Source organism: Mus pahari, chromosome 2 (genome assembly GCF_900095145.1).
Source record: "Mus pahari chromosome 2, PAHARI_EIJ_v1.1, whole genome shotgun sequence".
Taxonomy (NCBI): domain Eukaryota; kingdom Metazoa; phylum Chordata; class Mammalia; order Rodentia; family Muridae; genus Mus; species Mus pahari.
In genome coordinates this window covers 84,952,188-84,959,131 of record NC_034591.1, presented here as the reverse complement: position 1 = coordinate 84,959,131, position 6,944 = coordinate 84,952,188, and the positions used below count along the sequence as shown (strand labels likewise).

The 6,944-nt window shown below is 44.9% G+C and overlaps 1 pseudogene; it reads right to left on the bottom strand.

Moving 5' to 3' along the window:
- Window positions 1–6,044: 6,044 nt before the first annotated feature.
- Window positions 6,045–6,178, bottom strand: LOC115063565 (annotated as a pseudogene).
- Window positions 6,179–6,944: the final 766 nt, after the last annotated feature.

Below are 6,944 nucleotides of genomic sequence, written 5' to 3'. Positions count from 1 at the left end.
GCAACTGACTATCACGTGCAACAAGAACAGAGACTTTACACACCTACTGAGATGTGCTGTTTGCTGAAAAGTGGAAAATACCTGTTTTTCCACAGGTGACTTCCTAGGTTCAGCATTGCTTCTGCTCTGTCTGGCTAGTCTGGGTCTTGAGTAAGTTATAGCTTTGTAATGAAGAGAGTCCATGAGATAACCTTTTATAATAAACTACTTCACAAGCTAAAATAAAAGGTGCTATTCGAAGGAAACCAGAAACTCGTAGAGTGTGCTTTATGACATTACTATAACTTTCAACCTTAAAATATTTTATTCTTGCCAAATTGGAAAAGGTGTGTTTTCTTCAAGAACAAAACTTGACAGCACTGATGCAACACAAAGCCAGCGTCCCTCACACTAGAAGCTGAATTTTTCTTTTAATTTAAACAATTCTTACATAAACACAAGAACTTTGAAGAAGTTGTACTACCAAGAGCTCTTTGGTGAATGTTTACTATGGTCATTAGACTTGGATGAAGAAAGATCCTTTGGCCTCAGGGAGGATGAAAAAGATCCTTTGGCCTCAGGTAGCTCACAGTCAGAAAGCTTGATAGGACCTAAAGTAGAGTCCAGCAACAAAAGGCTTAAAGGACTATTGTGAAAGTCTGAAGGGTAGAAGTTTCCTGAGGGCATATAGAACAGAATGGAGGAAAAGGTTGTAAGTTCTTTGATCAGAGTTAGCATTGCATTTCGAAAACACCATGAAAATGCTTGGCTGATGGATTGTATGGATTGTATACAACTCTGCTAGATGCTGCAGAGACTAGAGATGTCGCCTATGGGACCTCTTGGCACTGAAGTTTATAATTTGTAAGAAAGTCAAATATGTTCCTATAATAGATTTACTGGATGTCTATCATGTACAGAGTACTGTGTCCCAGGGCTATAAAACCAGCAGTGATTTACCTTCAAGGATGTGCCTAGTTTGTGTGTGTGTGTGTGTCCCCTATCTTGACACGGGGTGAATAGGGAGGTGCCCAACACCTAAGGATTTCTGCGACTGGAGACAGGTCACTGAAATTGAAACATTTGTTCAACTTTGAAAGTGCTTTGTTGCAGGTGGAGCTCAGGTGATGGGATTGACATTCTTCTTTTTTTTTTGGTTTTTCGAGACAGGGTTTCTCTGTATAGCTCTGGCTATCCTGGAACTCACTTTGTAGACCAGGCTGGCCTCGAACTCAGAAATCCGCCTGCCTCTGCCTCCCGAGTGCTGGGATTAAAGGCGTGCGCCACCACGCCCGGCCTGACATTCTTCTTGATGAAAGAGCTTGTGGAATATTTGGAGCTAGGTCCTGGGACATACCAAGATAGCTTCGTGCCAAGTACTTTACCAACTACAATTCGCCAGCATTCACAATAGTCCTATGGCAGTGGGTTCTGTTACTGTCCTCACGCTGCAAAGGAAAAGAGATTAATTTGCCTAGGAGCAAATTGTTAATAAGTGGCAAAACACATCATTTCTACTGATAGAAGGTGATGAGGCAGGAGGGACAGAAGGCAAGCTTTGACCTACTCACTCCATGATGGAAAGCTCTGTAAAAATAACTGGGAGAGTTGGGGTTGTGTAACTATGTTGGGAGGAATGAAGACATTCTAATGTAAGACTGCCCTTCCTTTTGGCTATCTTTCTATTGAGACAATGGACCCCAAGAAACTGGAATTCCCCCAGGAGTCTCATGCTGAGAAGAAAAGGGCTGGCGCTGCCAGCCAGCAGGGAAGCTTTGTCACACAGTGTTGAATACTTGCAGGACAGACCTGGAGGCAGGAGCCAAGACAATGAGTGATGTGTCCATGATAGGGAGGGCCACCCCTTGACCAGGACTGCACATTTCTTGTACTTAATTTAAATCTAAGCCTCCTCATGCCAGGAATTAGGAGGAGGTGGTCATTAAACTTCTTATTTGTCTCCCTGCCCGCCCCCCACCTCCCTGAGAATTTCTTTTGCTGCATTTTACCATTGTCTCCAATTTCCTCTTGAGGCTACAAGGCTAAGTCCAGCTTGCAACGGGGAAACAAAAGAAAAACAAAAGAACACCTATGCATATATAAATTATACATATATTTGCATAGCACAACCGAAAGAAGAAATGGGATATTATCACACTATGAGGGAATCTGGGATCGATGGTGCCATGAATCGCAAAATCCTTAGAGTTAGAAAGTGCAGCCAATTGAAATTTTGTTCACACAATATTTAAGAATTAAAAAAAAAAAAAAAGTAGTAAAACACTTAAACGTGGGCAAACTTCTAGTGTCTCTTGACAGTTTACTTCTGATTACTATAAATTAGGTAAATTAGTAAAATAAAGGCAGCAATGTCCTGGGCATTCAGTTTCTAGAGGCACTCAATGCTTCCTCTTTACCGGGGTGGGGGTGGAGTGGGAGTGGGAGGGGGGTGAGGGGGCGGGGGTTGTCTGGAAGTGCTCACTTTATCACTAATCTATTTTTATACCGAGTGCTCACTTTAGCTCTTCCCCTCTCATTTGGGCTAACAGAACACTTTTGTTAAAAATCCAGGGTTAGTACCTGTAATTCTGGTGACTGAGGCAGGAGGATTGCTACATAGCCAGACAAACATCCAGGGCTGAGTACAAGCCCGGTGGCTGAACGCTGTGCTAGAGCTCGCTTCACAAGATTGATCCCATGTGGTTTCGCATAAAGACTACGTTCAGATCAGCTTGACAAATAGCCCCCCCCCCCGCCCCCCATCACACCCCTTTGCTTGTGCAGTGTGATGGTCAGAAAGCCTTCCGGGAAAGGAGTGTGCCTGACCTGAGTCACACGTCTTAACTGGGATTCTGTTAGGAAGGGTGGATCTTGCTCAATACTGTTTACCCAGGTTTAGGTATTAAGGGAGTAGAGACAGGCACAGGAAAAGGCAGAGACACACTGAGGATTTTGCATGCCTGGCACAACACCATGGACTTTGCTCTGCAGACAGTGAGGTGACTCAGGATTATTTATTTGTTTGTTTATTTACTGGTAGGATTTCCTGTAAACCTTGAACTCAGTATTGTAGCCAAGGCTAGCCTTGACCTCCTAATCCTCCTATCTCACTTTCCAAGTGTTAGGATCACAGGTAAGTGCTATCACATCTGACTTGAGGATTTTTCTGGTTCTTTCTTCTCAGGTAGATTCAGGTGCCTAGCCCCTAACAAGCTGGATCTCACAGGCTTGCCTGGCAGAGGACTAGTTAGTGTCCTGCCTGCCTTATTCCCCGCCCTGCACTTTACTGTCCTTTGATGTTCTTCACCCCAGCCTCAGGGTAGACATGTCATGTACATGTCTTATCCTCTTGACCATGGTTTGGGGATAGTGAATGTAGCTTTTCAGCCAGAGATTTTCCTAACACCTTTATTCCAGGGGAGAATTTCTTCTGGTGCTACATGATGGGTTGCCGCAGGAATCACGGCTGCCTACTCCGGGGACACAGAAGAAGCTGGAGAGGAGAGCTCTGAGTTTAGACCTGAGGGTGAGCCCAGGGGTTTTCAGTGATGAGCTTGAACCAATTTCATCTGCAGCTAAAAGTAAGTAAATAACAGCAGATGGGATATAGGGCTTTAATGCAACAATTGTGACAGTCCCAAGTAAATCAAGACAAACTGCACTGTCAGTTCATTGCAGAAATGTTTCAGAAAACAAAGAAACCAGGGGATGGGTCTGTGGGAGTCAAGCAGGCCTAAACTGGTTATCAGTTTTCGGAATGGGAACGCCTCTTGGGCTTTCAGATCCGGTACCTTAGGTGTAACAGTGCTACCAACTGAACGTTGGGGTGGGGAGAGTTTAGCCTTGGATTTATAGTTCAGGTCCTAATACGAGTGTTTAAACGTGTCCAGTAGAGGGTTGTCAAGGCGGATCAAGATTAAGAGCACTGGCTGCTCTTTCAAAGGGCCTGGAATCAGTTTCTAGCAACACAGGGCAGCTCACAACCATTTGAAACTCCAGTCCCAAGGGATAGGACACTGTCTTTTGGCCTCTATGGGCACTATATACACTTATAGCCAGGCAAAACTCTCATTCACATGAAATAAAAAGAAGTAAATCTCTGAAGATACTGTCAAGTAGGACAGACATGGTGGCACATACCTATTGAGGAAGATGAGCCAGGGGGATCACATGAGCCACAGAGTTCAAGACCAATTATGGTTAACAGTGAAACTCTCACCTCAGAATAAAAGAAAAACCCAATACCCAGATCCATGACACCAGCGCAGGGGCACAAAGACAGAGGGTCACTGCACGGTCTAGGCCAACCTGAGCCATACAACTAAGTTCTAGGCTGGAGAGAGAGAGAGAGAGCCCAAACCATCTAGCCTTCAGCATGAAGAGTTGGTGTGATTTCCCGAGGAAAACAGCCAAAGTCAGAGAAGCCTCTGGGGGCAGTCACAAAACAGAAACCTGTGACTGTGGAGGAAAATAAGTGACAAGGACAGGAGATGGGCCAGGCGTGGTGGCACAGGCCTTTAATCCCAGCACTCGGGAGGCAGAGGCAGGCGTATTTCTGGGTTTGAGGCCAGCCTGGTCTACAAAGTGAGTTCCAGGACAGCCAGGGCTACACAGAGAAACCCTGTCTCAAAAAACAAAAAAAAAAAAAAAAAAAGAAAGAAAGAAAACCTGTCTTGAAAGAAACAAAAAAACAAAGAACAAAACAAAAACAAACATACAAACGAAAGAACAGGAGGGGGAAAGTCTGAGGTCACAGAGGACAGTGATGTAGGAGAATGGTCACACTGTTAGGAAGGTCTCGGAATGCTCCCCTGAACCTGCAAACTGTATGCATGTGATCAGCTTCGGTCTACCAGTGCGAGTAGTAAAAATCAGGTTGTAGTCTCCTGGAGGAACCAGAAGACATTCACTGGAAAGCTTTGATCAAGGGGGAAAGAGTGTGGCTCAGGAGTGTGGCTTTGATTGGGGTCTCTCTTCACACTAGTCTGCTGAGATATACCTCGTGTTATGAACTTGTGCAGCTACAGGTAACTTCCCCACCAAGAGCTTTTAAACCATGCACCAAAATAACTTCTTTCTCCCTGAAAACTGCTCTGTCACTGACAAGCAATGCGTCTACAATTCTTCCCCCATTCTTCACCGAGTCGGCTCTACTCATCTTTCAAAGTCCGACAGATACTTTGCCTTCTCCCCCAAACTGTTGCCAATTCCTCCAGGCACAGCAACAGCAATACAGCTTTTGCCAAGGTGGGTAGTAATTTATCTTTCCATCCTACTGTCCATTCACCATTATTTCCAAACAAACTCTGATGCAACTGACCTGCCTGGGGCAATGGGGAATGAAGAAACATAGACACACATACCAAAATACTGGGGCTGGGTGGGCCATGCTCTCAGATGGAGATGCACCAGTAGTAGCCTGGGAAACTCAGGGTGTTTCTCTCTCATTCATATATATAGATATATGTATGCGTGTGTGTGTGTGTGTGTGTGTGTGTGTGTGTGTGTGTGCATATTTGCTGATTGGCTAATCTGGATAAGAGGTCTATGAAGAGGCGCAGTGCAGTCTCAGGCTGCAGTCATTTGGAGGAGGAAGCTATGGTTGATACTTTTAGCCCATCCTGTCAACATCCATCCTGGAATCAAGGGAAGGCCTTGCCATTTCCATGGGTTTGAGGCACTGAAGTCCTTAGCCCGGCCACGCTCATGCTAGCAACACACATTAGCTCAGTACTTCACCTGCTCCCCTTTGTCTTTTTGGAGTTTTGGGTTGTGCTACCTTCCTGGTAAATGAGTCAATGAAAGCCAAAGGCCTTGTCATTCGCATGTGACTTATCATAAGAAAGATCTTTGAAGAACTTCTCTTAACTCTATTTACAGTAGACAATTATAACTGAAATTGCCTTTTTGCAGTTAGTTTTTCCTTAAAATTTTTCTTCAGTCCTGGTGACAAGTCCACAGCTGCAATGGTAAGCCATGACCTCCAATTGTACACCATGAACCCACTCTTCTCAGCCTCCCGGTTCTGGGCTCTGTGTCCCTCCAATTTCCTTTCTTCCCACAGTGCAGAGCATGCTGACCTCCCCCATCACCACAAATTATGCAGTCAACTTTCCCACATTTGGGGAAATAGCAAGGGTCGGCACGTCCAGAGTGCCAGGGATAAGCCTTGCCCTGGGGAAATCGCCTTGGTGATTGTACAGACTAGCTTTTATGACAACTTGACACAGGCTGGGATCATTTTGGAAGAGGGAACAGTAATTGAGAAAATGTCCCTACCAGATTGGCCTGTGTACAAGCTGGTAGTTCATTTTCTTAGTTGATGACTGATGGGGGAGGGCCCAGCTCGATGTGGGTGGTGACTCCACCCTACCCCTTAGTGGTAGGGATGAGTTTCTGGGTTATACAAGACAGCGGGCTGAGTGAGCAAACCAGTAACCAGTGCCCCTCTATGGCCTCTGCGGCAGCTCCTGCCTCCAGGTTCTTGCCGGGTTTGAGTTTCTTCCCTGACTTCAGTTAGTGATGGACTGTGATGTAGAACAAGCTGAAATAAACCCTTTCCTCTCATATTGTTTTTGGTTGTGGTATTTATTGCAACGATGGAAACCTAAGACAGTGATCATGGCAAAATTCAATTTTCATGACGAAACTGAACGCTAGAGGAAAACGTTAGGCATTGCCTAGCCTGAATTCTGTTTACTGGACAAGAAAACAAAACCAGAGATCCCAGCTCTCCTGTGCTGAGACTGGCAACCAGGTGGGAGACTGGATGGTTCAGTAGGCCCTCCTCTGTGGTCAAACAAGGCTGGAAGATATTGCAAGGAAAATGGAACAGTTCATAAATTTTATTATAGCATATTCATAATCATTTTACTATGTTACTGTTATTCAACTCTTACTGTGCCCAATTTAAATTTTATCATGAATGCGTACATACAAGAAAAAGCTACTGGCACCGCACTTGG